We start from the raw sequence: 20,148 nt of genomic DNA on the forward strand, positions 1-20,148 counted from the left end.
GGTTTTCTCCAAAAAAGTTCCAACCACGTGGGGAGAGTCCTGTGTTGCCCTGGGTAACATCCAGGTTTATCTATAACATCCGATAAATTTTATATAAATATGTAAAATAACTTTATTATTTACATTTAAAGGGTTTTTACCCTATACATTTTGGTGGCTCAGGCATGCAAATTTTGTAAGTGTGGCCTCTTGTTCTTGAAAACATCTGTCAATTTTAACTTTTATCTCATTTAATTAGGTTATACTTAATTTTAGGGCTTTTAAACACTGATGATGGATTCCTTAATCCGAAAACGTTTTGTATTGTGACCCTTATTTGGGGTATTTTAATATATACCTTTTACAAGAAACTTGGTATTTTTTTCTATTTTTTTATTTTTTTTTAATAAATATAGAATTATTTATTAAAACAAATCCAATTCACACAAACGTTTTTAGGGGATAATTGGACTTTATTTAAGAAAATATTTAAACCAAGCATTTCCAGATATACTCCAAGCAAATTTTGACCACACTTCACCGTCGAAAACTGATACCCCAAATAAATGGACCGGCTTAGTGCAAAAGGTAACAAGTCATTTTTCGGATTTTCTTTTATCATGTGATAATGTCTAGCTCTGTGCAAAAAGAAACAAGTCCACTACCACTGAAAGGCTACATTTTTTTACGTGTAGAATGTAACAAGTTAAATATGAAAAATTTAATTTGTGCAAAAGGAAATAAGTGGACTTGTTGCCTTCAGGGCAGTATTTGAATTTATCACCATTATCACTGCGTGGTTTCCAATCAGTAAAAGTACATAAAGTCATTTTATAATAAATTTAGTGTTTTTCTGTCTTAAAGTTGCTGAAAAAAAAAATAAATAGTGCCTGAGTAAGTCTGTGTCAATGGTAACAAGTAAAGGAAAATATTGTGCATTCTGTAACAAGTCGAAAAATTTAATTAAATTAAAAGTCCAACTATCAAATTTTTGAAGTTCAATAAAAACCACTATTTTGTACCTATTGTTTTCTGAAAAAATTTAATAATTTATCCGAAAAAAACCCCAAGAACCGTTTTTTCGTTTCCTCAAAACCAGGAAATTTGACTTGTTACCTTTTGCACTCAGGCCGTCCAAATTATAACCTTACTTCATTTGGTAAGCACTCAACAAAAAATAATGTAGAAAATTATGGAAAAAATTGTTTATAAATGCATCCAAACCTAATACAGGAGTTGATGCTACATATTCTTCGAACAATCAATAATTAGAAATTTAACTTGTCAAATGATTAACTATTTAGATGGGAAATAAGCCACAATTAAATTGAAAACATAATTTTATTAACGTTTCGAAGCCCAAATCGGGTTTGTTTGTTAAAATACAAAATACTACTAAAATAAACAAAAATGTTGTTGCTAAGTAAAAAAATTCTTCTAATAATTTATTTAATCTAACTCATTTATATTGGCAATTCAGACGTATATTATATATTTTAAAGTAGAAGACTTTAAAATAATATCGCCAATATTTGGGACGTTCCTGGGACGACTTTACTAAAAGATAGTTCATTCGATTATATGAAATCAATCACAACTCAAGAATATCCGTCACAAAAAAATAATAGCATGTGAACTGTCTTTAAAAAGACAACCAAATGCAACGATGACAGTAAAATTCTCGCGTTAGAAATTTCATAATAAATCACGAGGGAAAACCAGGAAAAAACCTCGTGATACTATCCCGACATCGTAAGTATTTGGTCTTACATTTAATTTACTTTCAAAAAACTAATACCAAATTCTGACTTTAATATGTTTAAATTATAAATAATATTAATAATACATAGATAGATATACAATAACTAATACTAAATATAAAATTTGTACTAACTCGATATGTGATTGACTTACTAATCGTGGTATTTTATTTCTATTTTACTGTCATCGTTGCATTTGGTTTTCTTTTTAAAGACAGATCACATGCTATGATTTTTATGTGACGGATATTCTTGAGTTGGGATTGATTTCATGTAATCGAAGGAACTATCTTTTAGTAAAGTCGTCCCAGGAACGAAACTCATAAATATTGGCGATATCATTTTAAAGTCTCCTACTTTAAAATGTATAATATACGTCTGAATTGCCAATATAAATGAGTCAGATTAAATAAATTATTAGAAGAATTTTTTTACTTAGCAACAATATTTTTGTTTATTTTATTAGTATTTTGTATTTTGACAACGAAACCCGATTTGGGCTTCGAAACGTTAATAAAATTATTTTTTCAATTTAATTGTGGCTTATTTCCCATCTAAATAGCTAATCATAAAAATGCCACAAGGAAATAGCTTCAGAACAACATCAACTTCTCAAATATCTCAGTATTTTCTCGGATGAATGTTGAGCAATATGCAAAGCTCATAAACATGTCAAAAAATAAATAAAATACCAAAATGTTTGGTGCTATACCTACGGTGTTTTACAAACCTTATATCATATCGCCGGTTCGAAATAAGAATGACGTAACTGCAAATGTTGTCAATTCTCGTTTATTGCGTAATTAACTTCTAAAATACTGTACAGAGATGATACAAAAACGACAGAACTGTAACTATGTACTGAGCCACCACAGGGTACTTGTGTCGTTATTGAAATACGCACCATTTTAGACCTTGTTTCAGATGAAGAATGACATAAATTAAGATAAAGAAATTCGAACCACTGGAGATGAAAATAAGAGCCATCTGTAATAATAAACGGCATAATAAAGATTTAAAAATAGTTTTTGTACAGAAAAATATTCAGATCAAGAATGAAGCAACTGGAGATAGGGTCGAAGATGGGGGGATTAAATTGAGGTAATGAAATTCAAACCAATGGGGATGAAACTAAAAGCCATTCATTTAAAAAATAAACGCGATACCTATGCTCCGGAAGGTTACTCTTTATTTAATCACTATTTTAAATATTTAAAAAAAATTTTAAAAATGGCTGAAATTGGCGGATTAAATTAAGATAATGAAATTCGGACCATTAGTGATAAAAATAAGAATAGAATAGAATAGAATAGAAATATGTTTTATTGTCACTGAAAATTATACAATTTTATGGACAAAGCTTAACATAGAGTCACAAAAAAGATATACATATCAATAACAAATACAATTTTATAAAATTAGATAAATCGTCAATAAAAAAATATAAACAAGTTAAAAAAGCGAAGTAAAAAAACAAAAACCAATATATTGCAAAATTACTATAAATTGCAAAATTGAACATACAACATAATATAATAAAACACAAACAAAGGAACTAATAAGTTTAAGCTGCTCTATGTGACACCCAAATATAGATAAATACGCTTTAGTTACTTGTACATTACTGTGATTTCTTAGTTAGTCATTAAGAAACTCTTCTACTGAATAATATGGTCTTTTAGATAAATGAACTTTTGTCATTTTACGGAACTTGAGAAAGGATGTTGCAGATTTGAGTTGTAAAGGGAGATGGTTGTATAGTTTTTTGTGGAATATAGTATAGATTTCTTTACTAACTCAGAAGACGGGATCGGTAAATATACATCAAAAGTTGAATTATTGGTGGAGTAGTCATGATGAGGCCTTACTGGAAAGACATGCATGTGTTTACGAATTAAGCAAACAGTTTCTAAAATATACAAAGATGGAAGGGTTAAAATTTCATGATCTTTAAAGTAACTTCTGCAATGGGTTTTTCTTATGAGGCTAAACAGATATCTTATTGTTCTTTTTTGTAATTTGAAAATAACATCAAATTGGGCAGCTATACTAGACCCCCAAAAAGGAAGACCATATCGAAGATGAGACTCGAATAAAGAAAAATATGTTATTTTAGAAGATGCTAAATTGAGTTTATTCGAAACAGATCTTATGGCATAGCAGGCTGAGGCGAGTTTCTTACTTAACAAATCGATATGAAGGGACCATTTGAGGTTGCTGTCTAAAAGAATACCAAGAAATTTTACAGAATCAACGGTAGAGATCTGGCTGCTATTCACAAGCAGGGGTTGAAGAGCACCTTTATATGATAATGCTACCGTTTTATCCACGTTAAAGAAGAGTAAATTAGAGTCAGACCAGGTTTTTATCGTAAAAAGATCAGAAGTTATAGTTGCATGAAGAGTTGCAATAGTTGAGTTGCTCCAAGTGATACTGGTATCATCAGCAAAAAGAAAAATTTTTCAATCGATTTTTAAATTAGTGATGTCATTTATAAAGATAAGGAAAAGTAGAGGACCCAATACTGAACCTTGTGGTACTCCATATACAATGTTTTTGAGACTAGAGTCAGTATCATTTGCTCTAACCAGTTGTTTCCTATTATCTAAGTAAGATTTGAACCAATTCAAAGAAATACCTCGAATTCCATAGAAATTAAGCTTTTTAATCAAAATGTTGTGATTTACACAATCAAAAGCTTTGGAATAGTCATAGAAAACAGTGGCAGTATAAAGATTATTGTTTAGTGCTTGGTAAACCTCGTGAAGTACAGAAAACATGGCATCAGTTGTACATTTATTAGTTAAGAAGCCGAACTGATTTTGTGATAAAATATTGATATCAAAGAGAAAGGACATAAGTCGGGTTTTTATGAGCCTCTCAATAATTTTGGAGAGTACCGGTAGTAGGGCAACAGGTCTATAGTTGCAGGCACTAGAGTTTTCGCCACTTTTATGAAGAGGAATAATAATGGCTGTCTTTAGGCACTCTGGAAATTTACCGTTTTCAAAGGAATCATTAATTAGTGACACGAGGAGTTCTAACACATTATCTGTGAGATTTGAGAAGATTTTTATGGATAGTCCATCAATACTACAAGATGATTTGCTTCTGATACTATTGATCGTTTGGATCAATTCATATTTATAGATTGGTCTTATAAATAATGAATTCGAGACAATTTCTGAATTAGGGAGATAGGAAATGGGATCTTGTTGAGACTCAATAGTTGATGTTATATTTTTACTCACGTTAATAAAGTATTCGTTTAGATTTTCAGGGTTTGGTAGGGCAAATGTTTGAGCTGCGTGGGTTTTATTTCGAAGATCGTTTATTATGGACCAAGCTTCTTTTGCAACACTTTTGGAGCTTCCCAGACGATTTTGATAGTAGGCTTTTTTAGCTGATTTGATGAGTTTTAGGTATGTGACTTTGTAATTGGTGATATATTGAGTGACAAAGACGTTGGTAGTAAATTTCTTGATATAAAGTAGTGAACGCATATTTTTTGCTGATATGCGGATACCTTTGGTAGTCCAGGGTATGCGACGTTTGGGCTTAATCGTAATTAAAGGAAATGCCTTATTGAAGATACAGACAAGCTTCTCCAAAAAATCACTGAAATTATAGTCCACGTCCGTAGAAGGAAAATGCCAGTCAGAAGTAAAACATAAATTTTGGAATTTATGAAAATTCCGAGCGGAAGAAATCCTACCTAAACGTCGGGTTTTCAAGGACTGTTTGCTGAAGATGTTAAATTTCGTATATACTGCTTCATGATCCGATAGTTCCGCATTAATAACTGTAGAGCAGACATCAATGGGTGAGAAATCGGAGACAATATAATCAATAATTATGGATGAAGTAGTTTTTGTAATCCTTGCAGGAGAACTAACGTGCATTGAGAGACCATATGATTCAAATATGTTGACCAAGAACATTTGGGTAGCAGAAGCAGCAGCATAATTTATGTTGAAGTCTCCGAATAGAATTTTTCTGCTTTTGTGAGGCAAGTCATCTAACAAATTTAGCAGGTTCTTAAAAAATAGTTCCACGGAAAAGTCAGGTGATCTATAGATGCAAATAATGTAAAGATTAAGATTTTTCTTAAAAACTAAGGAAAATTCAAAGAAGGCTTCATTCAACAAAAAGTCATATTTTGTTATCAGAGAAAAATCATTGTTTGCAGAAAGAATTAGGGTGCCTCAATGAGCTGAGTTTGGACGATCATACCTAGCAATTGTGGTATATTTCTCTACAAAAAAAGGCTCGTTGACTTCAAGCCAGTGTTCTGTAACAGCAACTATCTGGGGAAATCCTAATTTCTCTAGAAACAAAAATAATTCGTCAGTTTTATTTCTTATAGAACGAATATTAATCAGAACCATACTAAAGTTGTCACCACTAAAATTATTCGAGGTTTCTAGTTCCTCAGAACACGTCGCATTATTTAAAAATTTCGTCTTGGAGAGCTAGTGGAAAAATAATTTCGGTGACCTTCCCTTGATTTTTGCAGGTGAATAATTCTTTCCGAAGTGAGAAAAGACCTGAAAGCAGCAAGATCAGCGTCTACCTCATCTGCCCCAATTCCATAAGCACCGTCGAATTCTAGAAGAATTTTTCTTAGATCTTCACTCTTAGTCGGAGGTCCTTCGGCAGCCAGAAACAGTTTAACACTTTTGTTGGTATACCCATCATAAAATACTGATGCAAGTTGGTCGTGTAGAAAAGCAATATGAAGTTTAATGGCCTTCAAGATATCCGGTTCCCTTAATCTGGCTAAAAGATACCGACTATTCGAGTTATTGGTCAATCTAACTCTTGGTGGGGTCAAAGGATCCAGATTTATCGATGGTACTAAAGTATCCTTCTTAATGAAATTAATATGAGAACGGAAAGAATCTTTAAATTTGCAAATTGCAATGGCCTGCTTGTCTGTCAGTATATTTGTAGTATCAACTCCATTCTTGTTGTTACTTGGAATGGTAATTGGATTTTCCAAGTTAACCGTGCTTCTGATGTTCCTCCGATTTATATTTGTCTCAGATGAAGTCGTTGGTTCGGAGTATAAGGATTCTGTAGACCACTTAACGTTTACACTCGGTGGCCAAATTTCTTTATTAAATAATAAGAGCCATAATTTTAAAAATAAACGCCATACCGATGCTCCTGGACGATTACTCCTCATTTAATCCCTATTTTAAAGAATTTAAGAATCCGATTTAAGAATCGTTATTTTGCTCTCCTGAGAAATTTGGCTTTTTGCATTTACGACATTCTTATTCCAAACCGGCGATATAATATGACCTAAAAGCTGCAACTTTCAAGTGTATCGGAGACTCATGGCTTGTTTTACATTTTACTTCATTCCTCATCTTCCTCCATGATTTTTCTACGCTATTCCTGTTTTTATACATTTTGACTTTCAACTTCCTTACATTGTAAAAACGTAGAGTTCTTCAAATGCATGGCTCTATCTCGTCCTAAGTCTTCTTTTTATTTTTGTTTTACTAGCTCTAGCAGCGCTTAACAGAATTTTTGGAACTCTAACTAGGGTCATTATTTAGCATGCCTTAACTATCTAAGTTTTTGTGTTTTTACTACCGTAAAATGGGGTGACTTTGACCGATTTTGTACGATTATAAAAATCATATTTTAAATTTTGCTACATTTTTGTATATGCAAATATGTTATGGATTTAGGCGTCTACTTTCCGTAGCTTAGATTATAATTACAAGAAAATAATCATGACAGAAAAAAAAATGTTTGGTCAAGTTCACCCCATCTGGGGGGAAGTTGACCGTATATGCTTTTTGCCTGTTAAACTTATTTTTCTTTTAGGTGGGGTTAATTTGACCGTTTTTTAAAATCATTTTTTCTTAATTCGTTATATCGGTGGATTTAACAACCCTTGGAATATTAATTATTTTTTTAATTTAAAAATGAATTCTTAGATATTTATAAACTTGAATCGTTATAATTAATTTTAAAAATTATACAGGGTGGCTGAAGTATATCACAATAGATATTTTTCTATGGTTTTGGTCAAATTCACCCCAGCGGTCAAAGTAACCCCATTTTACGGTACTGCAATTTTATTCTGCTTAGACATACATAACGATTGAAGTCATGAGATATATTAAAACGTTCTTATGTACTTCACTTCAACTTCACTTGGTCTTTGTCACATGTCCGGGAAACCTTGTAATTCATTATAAACATGGCGAATATACATAGCTCAGCAAGCGCCAGTTAACTTGGCCAGACGCATTGCACAGTGGCTTCTTAACCCGGTCTATATAGACATTTCAAATAACAAAAATTGCCGGAGAGCCAAATTTTGGTGGAGAGCTAGGGTATACCATAACAAATAAAGTTTAAAAAGTCCCCATCGATCCCATGTGTGCGTCAAAAGTTATTCGGGGTCAAAGGTCAAAATTTAAGATTTTTGGATTTTTTTCGAAAACGGTAAGTTTTATCAAAAAAAAAAACCTTAAATCAAAGTTGTAGATCTTAAAATTCTCTACAAAAATAGTCTTTACTATTTTTTTACTAAGAGTTGCCATTCCTGAGATATCGCGATTCAAAGAGTCACATTATACATGATATGCACACGTTTCCATACCACCTGTGAGAGGTAGTGTACTCGGCGCGTTTTTTTTACCGTGGTTTCCCCTGTAGGCCTACTCCACTAACTGTTTTGACAATTTTAGGATAATTTAAGGAAACAATACCGGTCAAGTTCTAGATATTACCTTATTATTGATATTGATTATTCATATTGCTATTGATTATTAGGTTAACTATTGTTTTGATTTCTTTAGATATCTTAATCAGATTCATATTCTTGAAAGTCTACTTCAACAGTCAAGTCTTCTTCGATTTCATCTTCTTCCTCTTCCTCTTGCTGGATGTTTAAAAATTGTTCAAATGTGACTGAGTTAATTTTCCAGGCTTTTCTGTAATAATAATTCTACTACCATACTTCAATTTCAATCGTATTTTTATAGTTCTGTCATCTAAAACTACATCTTGACAAACATTCCTTAATTCATCCAACGAAAACTGGCAATCATCACTCGTTTCTATGTTGAAACATTTTCTCCATCGCAGAGTTTACAGTTTCATCTTGTGGACGGCCAATTTTACGACCAGTATTAGGTTTTAAGAAAGATTTGTAACAACTGTCATGGTATTTTGCATCAGCAGCGACTAAATCATACTCAAAATTAATACGTTCAAGAACAGCCTTCGAGACATCATCAGAACGATCTTTAGCTAATTTCAACAGGGATTCTTTGAATTTTAGTGTAGTCACGTTACGAATTATTTTTCGAAGATGCTGTGCTTTCTTTATCTCAGATTCTTTATTGGCTTCATTGCCACAAAATAAACAGTATTTTTTAAAACAAAAATGTGATTTACTTACTCGCGTTCTAGTATGAGGTGGACTTACTTTTGAAGTACTAGCCTGTTCCTCCTCACGTTGTCTTTTCACTGCAGCGATTGAAGTTTTCCGAATGTATGATTTTCTGCAATTCACGTGTATTGTAACGGATTTTTGAGTTCTTAAATACTCAATAAACTCATCACCTCTCTCGACACTAGCCTCGATTAAATTTGGCATTCCACGATCAACCACAACTGTTTTAGTTTCACTTAAAAGTTTATTGCAAATAGAGCAAAACTGAGACATTTTTAGAACTATAAAATTGTACAAATAACGGTAACGGTACTAAATGGTAGACGCTTGTAATAAGTACTTATATTCACTTGAACTGAACCTTTAGCACTAAAAGAAACAGATAATATTATGAACCAGACCTACGGACAATACTGTAGCCATTTCTTATAATAGACAATCTGTTTTTTTTTTAGAAAATGGTGTAGCCAAATGTTTTTCAAGGCCACGTGGATACAGGAAATTCAGTTTGGGACTGATTACCTTTTGAAGAAATATTTTCAGAATAGAATAATATACTATATAAAAGAGACACAAATAGGCATTTATACTTGTCTTAAGGGTAGGGTTACCATACGTCCGGATTTCTTCCGGACAGTCCGGATTTGAAAGACATGTGCGGATTGGCGTCCGGATATGAGAAATGTCCGGATTTTTTTTCTTTACTAAAAAAAATGAAAACACTTGGCCCAAAAACGGTGAGAAATTTCATTCTGAGCAGCACCTGTCGTTCTGTAATATTATTTTGTAGGTATAAAGTATGTTCAAACCTAGGTGTATATGTATTTTAAACTGGCAGAGATTTTTGATGTTAGTTGCATATTGTAGCGAAACAGCTGTACTTTTAATTGATGGATTCGACCGTTACTTGATGGAAGTTCATTTTATCTAACAATAAAAAACTGAAAACGTTTGTTTTCTATACTTCCACAAAATTTATTATATCTAAGTGACTACAGCTGTTTCGGCGGAGTGCCTTTCTCAAGTAATATAGTTTACAATGTGTTTGCCTTTTTAATCTTCAACTGAAGAGGTTGAGGAGTGGGGAGCTGTTTGTCTCGAGTTGGTCATTCAGAATTATATCTGTATTTTTCAGTTTATTAATTTCCATAGATTCTAAAAAAGATAGCTTAAGGCCTTTATTTTGAATATGTAGAATTTTAAACTCTTCATTGAAAGAATGATTATGATCTAGAAGGTGAAGTGCGTATGTAGAAGTGTCTGTTTTTCTATTGTTGAATGCCCTTTTGTGTTCTGCTATCCGTTTGTCAAAAGTTCTGCCAGTTTGACCGATGTACGTTTTCGGACAGTCACCACAAGTTAGTTTGTACACACCACTCTGTAGTTGCTTTCTCTTTCGGCTTTTATTGTTCTTAATATATTTGCTTAAGTTGTTGTTAGTTCTGAAAGCTGGTGTTATTCCTTTCTTTTTTATGTATCTGGCTATTGTTGTTGTTATCTTGCCAGTATATGTGAGAGAGCAGAAGGTACTGGGTTCTTTCTGTGGTGGTGGATACACTAATTTCAGGGCTTTCTTATGGAGTTTTTGGTTTAAAATTTTGTTAACTGTTTGTTCGTTATAGCCGTTGTTTACTGCTATTTGTTTAATGATGTTTAGTTCTATTTCGAAGTTATTTCGGTATGGTAGGCTGCTAATTTGTGTTGTGTAGGATGGGATGATGAATTGTGTATAGTTGTGTCAGTATGGGTAGGTTTATGATATATGGAGAACTCATGTTTGTTGTGTAGTCTGGAAATCGTTACATCTAGAAAGTTTATAGAGTTATTCTGTTCTGTTTCTACTGTAAACTCAATATTATTATGAAGTGAATTAATATATGATAGAAATTGGTCAAGTTGTCTGTTAGTTCCTGTAAAGCATACTAGTATATCATCCCGTATTTAAACAGTTCTTATATTGGTGGAGATACGTGGATGATATACTAGTATGCTTTACAGGAACTAACAGACAACTTGACCAATTTCTATCATATATTAATTCACTTCATAATAATATTGAGTTTACAGTAGAAACAGAACAGAATAACTCTATAAACTTTCTAGATGTAACGATTTCCAGACTACACAACAAACATGAGTTCTCCATATATCATAAACCTACCCATACTGACACAACTATACACAATTCATCATCCCATCCTACACAACACAAATTAGCAGCCTACCATAGCATGATACATAGACTGACAGAAATTCCCATGACAAAAAATAACTTCGAAATAGAACTAAACATCATTAAACAAATAGCAGTAAACAACGGCTATAACGAACAAACAGTTAACAAAATTTTAAACCAAAAACTCCATAAGAAAGCCCTGAAATTAGTGTATCCACCACCACAGAAAGAACCCAGTACCTTCTGCTCTCTCACATATACTGGCAAGATAACAACAACAATAGCCAGATACATAAAAAAGAAAGGAATAACACCAGCTTTCAGAACTAACAACAACTTAAGCAAATATATTAAGAACAATAAAAGCCGAAAGAGAAAGCAACTACAGAGTGGTGTGTACAAACTAACTTGTGGTGACTGTCCGAAAACGTACATCGGTCAAACTGGCAGAACTTTTGACAAACGGATAGCAGAACACAAAAGGGCATTCAACAATAGAAAAATAGACACTTCTACATACGCACTTCACCTTCTAGATCATTGTGTAGGACGCTTCACCTGTGGTAAAAGGACCTGGTGAATATCTCCTGTCCTTCACACAAGAGGGGAACCAGCTTCTATAGTGGTTGATATAATTAGACTCTGATATTCTTTGTCGAGTCGAAGCAAGGTGTAAATCGGTGTTGAAATGATTAAAATACGTGTGAGATAATTAGTTTATTTAACACAAACACTAATATTTACAAGTATCGTACAAAATAATTATTATTGTTTTTACTACAAAAAAAAACATACATAAATTTGCTATGTAGAATTGACAGTAAAGTGAACCGCGATTTAAGAGTGAAATATGTGATTAATAACAAGTGAGAGAAGATTCGCGTGAAAAACCGTGTAATGTGATAGGAAAATACGAGACGTGAATACTTTCAGAGTTGAGCGAGAGACGCGACCGATTAGCTCGGTAGTTGACGAATAAGTGATTGAGAGACGAGAGACTAAAAACGACTTAGGCATAAGGATTCCTTTTTCCTTTGGGTCCCCAAAAAGAAGTGGAACTCATTCATCAATGTCCTATGCGTGTCTAATTTACGTTCAGAAATAAACAGAAGGTTTAATTTAGTCCAGTAACGACAAAGGCCTTTATTGGTTTAAGGATACATAAATCCGACAGCAAGACAGCTTCACACATTGTCAAGTTGAAAGAATTGTTCTTAATTTCGATCCAAACCCTGGGAACCGGATATATCTTAACCTAGAATGTTTTCGTAGTGCACGGGTCCTTGTATCGCCGACTGAAATGGGAGGCCACGGGACAAGCAAATGTTTTCTCGGAATTGGTTAATTTTGGAAGCTACAAAGGGCAGATGTGTTCGTTTGAAATTATCAATGATTCGACGAATTTTATTAAGATTCTTATATAAGTAGAAATGATAATTAGCTTTATGTTAGAAAATCTAACATAAATTGCCCCCCGCGCCAGAGGAGGAAAAATAAATGTTAAGAGCAAGATAGAGAAAGAGAGAGCGATGGAGAGAGATAGCGATTGGGAGAGAGAGATCGAAAGAGAGAGAGAGAGCGAGAGAGGGAGAGAGAGAGTGCGGTTTTTAGTAAATTTGCTTGAGAGAAGAAGAGATTATGGGAAACTTTATCTTCAGTTGTGAGTTATTTAAAAATTATATTTACAAATAAATTGCGAAAAATCAAGAGATAATTCTTTACAATAATAAACAAAACTTGTTTTTTTTTTTCATTTTTCTTAGTGTATATACTATTTTGTACAAAAGGGTTTTGACCTAAATTTACAAATCAGTTGTCGCGGGTAACTGTAAATGTGTCATAAATTATAGGCGTTTTGCCCTGAGTGAACTGTTGTGGTGTTTTTATTTTTCAAATTTATTGTCAACAAGTGAAAGTGCGGGTGACTTGGGTACTTGAGTAGATAGAGGCATTGTCTAGTTATACAATGCTAGCGGTAATATTTTGAGGGTAAGGTCGGTTATTGAACTGTGTTTCCTAAAAAGGGAAGAAATATTTTCATTTTTGTTAATGCCTTTTAAAATGAGATTTTAGACGTTTTCTTGGGATAGGAAATGATTCGTCAATATTCAAATTCTCGGATGGTGTTTTATGGGTTAAATTGATTTTGTCAAAATACACATTTGTAGAGTGAGAAAATAAAGAAATGTTTTGTTGTTTAGAATGGGCTGCGTTTGGAATATTACCGGCGATTACCCATCCAAATATTGTATTGAAGAGTGTGGGTAGATTTTTTCCTAATTTTACGATACCCGGTAAGAGGATTTCGTAGTAAGCATCTGCTCCTATCAGAATTTCAATATTTGATTCCATATAAAAATATTTATCAGCCAGGCTGAGATCTTTTGGAATTTTAAGAAAATCAGGGTTGATATCTAATTGCGGTAGCTGGCAAGAAATCTTTGGAATTATTGCACAGTTTAAATTGACATTACGTTCGAAACCAGGTGTGTAAAGCATGATTTTTGCCATTGATTTCGAAGTGAGAGAACTTTGGGCAATGCCACAAACTTTTAGTTCATTGCCAGAAATTTCGGGATTAATTTTATTAGCGAGATTTTCCGTTATAAAAGAATTTTGACTACCAGAGTCAAGGATTGCCTTAGCAAATATGGCATTTCCAGATTTGTCAATTAAAATTACTTGAGCGGTGGGTAAAAGAGTCGAAGAGTGTGTAAAAGGTTTATTTGTAACGGTTAGAGCTACGTTAGGGTTACATTCATCTTCTTGAGAGTCATTAAAATAAGATGGCTGAGCAATATTTGCGTGGAGTGAGTTAGTGGAATTTATGGCATTTGTGGTGCGGGGTGAGAGACTGCGAGCATCAGCAACTTGTGCTTGCGAATTTGCATCATTATTAAAACGAGAAGCATTATAACGTGTATTTCTGTTACTATTCTGTTGAGCGGTTTCTGCATAGGGTGTAAATCTAGCAGAATTTACATGTGTGCTTGCATTGCGATTATCTTCGTGGTGAGAAGCGTGAGAAGAACGAGTACGTTTAATGTTTTCTGCATACGAGTTTTGGTGCAGAAGGGTGTGATGGTTTTTAGAACAAATAAAACAACCGCGAGAAGTACACTGAGCATGAGTGTGTTTTGTACCAAGACAGTTAGAGCACATGTCTCGCGATTTTAAAAAATTATATTTTTCTGAGTGAGAGAGGGCAGCGAATTGCCTACAGGAATATATTTTGTGCGCTGAATTATTACAGTAATTGCATTTGATATGATTACTAGAGGAGAGAGGTGGAGATGTATTTGAGAGAAGAGAAGTGGAGTTAGATTTAGCGTGTGATTTGTCCCTTTTTGATTCTGGGATATTTGTGAGGTCTGCGAGAATGTTGCAGCGTTCATTGAGGATCTCAAAAAGTTCGACAATTGTGGGAGTGTAATTTCTATCTCTTCTTTCCCCATAATATCGTTTGGTGGCAAAATCGAGCTTTCTTGTTATTAAATTAATTAAGAGATAATCCCACGATTCGACGGGAGCTTGTAGAGCCTTTAAGGAGTCAATATTTCTTTTTAAATCGTTTGTAAAATCACTTAGTGACCGATAGTTGCTCCTTGTGAGTGTAGGGAAATCTATGATAAGATTGATGTGAGAATTGATAATAGCAAGACTGTTGTCGTACTTCTTTTCGAGTATGTCAATAGCGAGATCAAAGTTTTCGTTAGTTACGTCAAGCGAATCAATTAAATTTAAGGGTTCTCCGCGGAGGGAAGATTTCAAATAAATTAGCTTTTGAGCTTTGGTGAGTGTGTGATTATCCTTTATAATTGAGGAAAACAATTGGTAAAATGAGACCCATTTACTGGGCTCGCCATGATATATAGGAACAGAAACAGGTGGTAAGCGTACGTTGGAGTTAGCATGATTACCGTGTTGATACTGAGAAGGTACCGAAGAAGAAGAATTAACTTTCGAAAATTGCGCCAATTTACCGTCAATTCGAGACATAGCAGAGAAGTATTTATTTTCAACTTCTTCTCTATTTTCTGTGTGCAAATCAGCATTTTTGTGAGTGTCTATCTTATTACAAATATCATTATAATTATTAAATGCATTAATTAAGTGAATTCTTCTATGACTTAGTTCAAATGTTTCAGTTTGACTATCGAGAAAATTGCTTATCCAATTCAAATTTCGTTCAAGTGATGATTTGCATGTACCAATCTCCCTCTTCAGTGCGTCCATAATTAAAATATACCAAAATTTAAAAAAAATTAAAATATTGATTGTCCAGTGACAATCTGTAAATATTGTGATTTTAACGGTATTACACAAAGAGAGATCGTGGTTGAAAATAGAGTGAGTAAAGTGAGTATGTAGTGTAAAAAGAAATAAAAATTATGCAAAATATTTAAAAAAGAGATGAGCAGATATATATAAAAAATAAAGAGTAAACAAATAAATTGTCCTTTAAAGCACATGCCTACACAAACTTATTGAGTGAAAGATAATATGTGGAGTAATATTTAAGGAAATAAAATAAAAGTTCATAAAGTTTTTTTTATTATTGCGATGTTACCTTAGTATGCGTCAAGAAAGCGTTGTTCTTGAAGAATGGGACTGTGTCAGCGTGGCGGCGGGCAGCGGGAGCAGAACCAGGCCGAGGTGGAGGCGATCAGCGGGACAGCAACGGTCCAAGTTGAAGGCGGTCAGCGGGACAGCAAACGGTCCAAGGTGGAGGCGGTCAGCGGGACAGCGACGGTCCAAGTTGGATGGCAATCAGCGTGAGAGCAACGGTGCAAGGTGGGGTCGATCAGCGAAACAGCAACGGTCCTAGGTGGAGGCGGTCAACGGGACAGCAACGGTCCAAGGTGGAGGCGATCAGCGGGACAGCAACGGTCCAAGGTGGAGGCAGTCAGTGGGACAGCGACGGTCCAAGGTGGAGGCGATCAGCGGGACAGCAACGGTCCAAGGTGGAGGCGGTCAGCGGGACAGCGACGGTCCAAGCTGGAGGCGATCAGCAGGACAGCAACGGTCCAAGGTGGAAACGTTCAGCGGGACAGCAATGGTCCAAGGTGGAGGCGATCAGCGGGACAGCAACGGTCCAAGGTGGAGGCGGTCAGCGGGACAGCGACGGTCCAAGCTGGAGGCGATCAGCAGGACAGCAACGGTCCAAGGTGGAAACGTTCAGCGGGACAGCAATGGTCCAAGGTGGAGTCGATCAGCGGGACAGCAACGGTCCAAGGTAGAGGCGGTCAGCGGGACAGCAACGGTCCAAGGTGGAGACGGTCAGCGGGACAGCAATGGTCCAAGGTGGAGTCGATCAGCGGGACAGCAACGGTCCAAGGTGGAGACGGTCAGCGGGACAGCAACGGTCCAAGGTGGAGTCGATCCGCGGGACAGCAACGGTCCAAGGTGGAGACGGTCAGCGGGACAGCAATGGTCCAAAGTGGTGGCGATCAGCGGGACAACAACGGTCCAAGGTGGAGTCGATCAGCGGGACAGCAACGGTCCAAGGTAGAGGCGGTCAGCGGGACAGCAACGGTCCAAGTAGAGGTAATAGGATCACCGGAACAGCCGATAACGATTCGATTCAATTTCAACACCGCGAGCCTTGCTTCTGGGTATGCAGACGATTCTTTGAATCGTCCCACCAGGGGTACCAAATTATGTGTAGGACGCTTCACCTGTGGTAAAAGGACCTGGTGAATATCTCCTGTCCTTCACACAAGAGGGGAACCAGCTTCTATAGTGGTTGATATAATTAGACTCTGATATTCTTTGTCGAGTCGAAGCAAGGTGTAAATCGGTGTTGAAATGATTAAAATACGTGTGAGATAATTAGTTTATTTAACACAAACACTAATATTTACAAGTATCGTACAAAATAATTATTATTGTTTTTACTACAAAAAAAAACATACATAAATTTGCTATGTAGAATTGACAGTAAAGTGAACCGCGATTTAAGAGTGAAATATGTGATTAATAACAAGTGAGAGAAGATTCGCGTGAAAAACCGTGTAATGTGATAGGAAAATACGAGACGTGAATACTTTCAGAGTTGAGCGAGAGACGCGACCGATTAGCTCGGTAGTTGACGAATAAGTGATTGAGAGACGAGAGACTAAAAACGACTTAGGCATAAGGATTCCTTTTTCCTTTGGGTCCCCAAAAAGAAGTGGAACTCATTCATCAATGTCCTATGCGTGTCTAATTTACGTTCAGAAATAAACAGAAGGTTTAATTTAGTCCAGTAACGACAAAGGCCTTTATTGGTTTAAGGATACATAAATCCGACAGCAAGACAGCTTCACACATTGTCAAGTTGAAAGAATTGTTCTTAATTTCGATCCAAACCCTGGGAACCGGATATATCTTAACCTAGAATGTTTTCGTAGTGCACGGGTCCTTGTATCGCCGACTGAAATGGGAGGCCACGGGACAAGCAAATGTTTTCTCGGAATTGGTTAATTTTGGAAGCTACAAAGGGCAGATGTGTTCGTTTGAAATTATCAATGATTCGACGAATTTTATTAAGATTCTTATATAAGTAGAAATGATAATTAGCTTTATGTTAGAAAATCTAACAATCATAATCATTCTTTCAATGAAGAGTTTAAAATTCTACATATTCAAAATAAAGGCCTTAAGCTATCTTTTTTAGAATCTATGGAAATTAATAAACTGAAAAATACAGATATAATTCTGAATGACCAACTCGAGACAAACAGCTCCCCACTCCTCAACCTCTTCAGTTGAAGATTAAAAAGGCAAACACATTGTAAACTATATTACTTGAGAAAGGCACTCCGCCGAAACAGCTGTAGTCACTTAGATATAATAAATTTTGTGGAAGTATAGAAAACAAACGTTTTCAGTTTTTTATTGTTAGCTGTACTTTTAATTGTGCCATATGCATTTCGCATATATGTACAATGTAGAGGTAGCAACACAATCAAATTCACATTTTACATTTTCTACAACCCTTTGTATTACCCCTGTCCGGATTTGGCCTTAATAAATTTTGGTAACCCTACTTAAGGGCCACATATACGTGGCTTATATGTGCATATAATGTATAAAGTAACTTTTAAAATCGCGATATCTCAGGAATGGTAACTCTTAGGAAAAAAATTGTAAGGACAAATTTTGTAGAGAATGTTAAGATCTACAACTTTGGTTTAAGGTTTTTTTTGATAGAACTTACCGTTTTCGAAAAAAATCCAAAAAATCTCAAATTTTGACTTTTGACCCCGAATAACTTTTGACGCACACATGGGATCGACGGGGACTTTTTAAACTTTATTTGTTATGGTATACCCTAGCTCTCCACCAAAATTTGGCTCTCCGGCAATTTTTGTTATTTGCCAAGCATTTTGATTGAGCAAAGTTGACCGGATTATATGGGATGATCATCAGTCTCAGTGTCGTTGTGCGTATTCGCTGTCGCCAAGTTAACTGGCGCTTGCAGTAGTAGAACATTCGACTCAGAGTTGTTAACCCTACGGATTTTTCCGTAGATCTACGAATTTTCAAAATTATTTCGGATTTTCGGATATCGACCACATTTCTCGGGATTTTTCAGCTGCAGCCATCAAGAAGCTAAAATGGGGATTTTTTTGCTCTTTAAGTGTCTTCTGCTTCTTTTTTGGTCTGTCGGCTGACATTCGTCTTCTTTTTTGGTGTGTCAAGTGTCATTCTTCTTCTTTTTTGGTCTGTCAAGTGACAGTCTTCTTCTTTTTGGCCTGTCAAGTGTCATTCTTCTTCTTTTTTGTGCCATTTTCTTTTTTGGTCTGTCAAGTGTCATTCTTCTTTTTTTGGCATCTCAAATGTCATTTTCTGTGAAATTTTTGCATTACGGATTTCTACGGATTTTTGAAGTGCCCTCTACGGAAATATTCAGTTGCGGTGTTAACAACACTGATTCGAATGCAGATCTAGAGGTCCCCGGTACAAACTCAGGTGTTCCATATTTTTTTATTGTTTTTAGTTTATTTTATTCATCGGTACATAATTCGCAATTATTTTACGGCTATGCCTAATTTTTCTGTCTTTACACGGCAAATTACGTGTAGTAAAATTCTCACTGGTATGGATATGTAAACTTTACTTGACAATATAATCATTCACTTTAAAGTTGGCTTTTGAAAGTTTTTGAATAACTGTTACTTGTATAACTAATTGCCTTAATTATTAATTCAGTTAATAAATATGTTAATTTTTTTACTAACTATGTATTCAGTGATTGTAATAATTTATCTACTGTACAACAAAAAGTAATAATCAATCGAGAAAAGAGGAAAAATGATAAAGTGATTTTTTATAATATATTGTTACTTTGAAACGCTTACAATTTTGAACATCTTTAACAACAAAATACTTGAATCACTGAATTTATCCTGGCGTATTCTCTGCTTGGATCTTCCATAAATAATAAACAATATATAACTTTTTATTTAGTTGACGTCTTAAATATATTATTTATCAAATACACTATCAATATTATTTAATCAACAACTCAAAATATTCCCGATTTCATGTCAAATATTTAAAATTGTCACTGTCTGACTGACAGTATGTTGACAAAATTCTATTCAACTGAGTGCGTTGAATGACAAAGATAGGTTTGGTAAATATTACCATCGACATTGTGTTCATTTTTTTCGAATCCTGAAAAAACCGATAAATATTTTTTAAACATTTAGCAGAATGAAAGACTACTTTATTACCGAGGGCCGAAAGTTCCTTAGAATAAATAAAAAGTTTATTTTGAATGAGATATCTGAAATTAAAAATCACACTAAATTTTCTTTTAG

The 20,148-nt window shown here is 34.7% G+C and overlaps 1 protein-coding gene and 1 long non-coding RNA gene across 3 annotated transcripts in view; both read left to right on the forward strand.

The window, feature by feature from the left end:
• LOC126890685 (trace amine-associated receptor 1) overlaps positions 1-20,148 on the forward strand; it is a 748,386-nt gene that overhangs the window by 235,612 nt on the left and 492,626 nt on the right. The gene's annotated exons all lie outside the window — the stretch shown is intronic.
• On the forward strand, positions 16,325-16,927 carry LOC126890689 (uncharacterized). Its single transcript, XR_007700412.1, has 3 exons — positions 16,325-16,438; positions 16,575-16,642; positions 16,813-16,927. It is a non-coding gene; the product is annotated as an uncharacterized LOC126890689 (long non-coding RNA).

The sequence above is a fragment of the Diabrotica virgifera genome, chromosome 8 (assembly GCF_917563875.1).
Source record: "Diabrotica virgifera virgifera chromosome 8, PGI_DIABVI_V3a".
Classification (NCBI taxonomy): Eukaryota; Metazoa; Arthropoda; class Insecta; order Coleoptera; family Chrysomelidae; genus Diabrotica; species Diabrotica virgifera.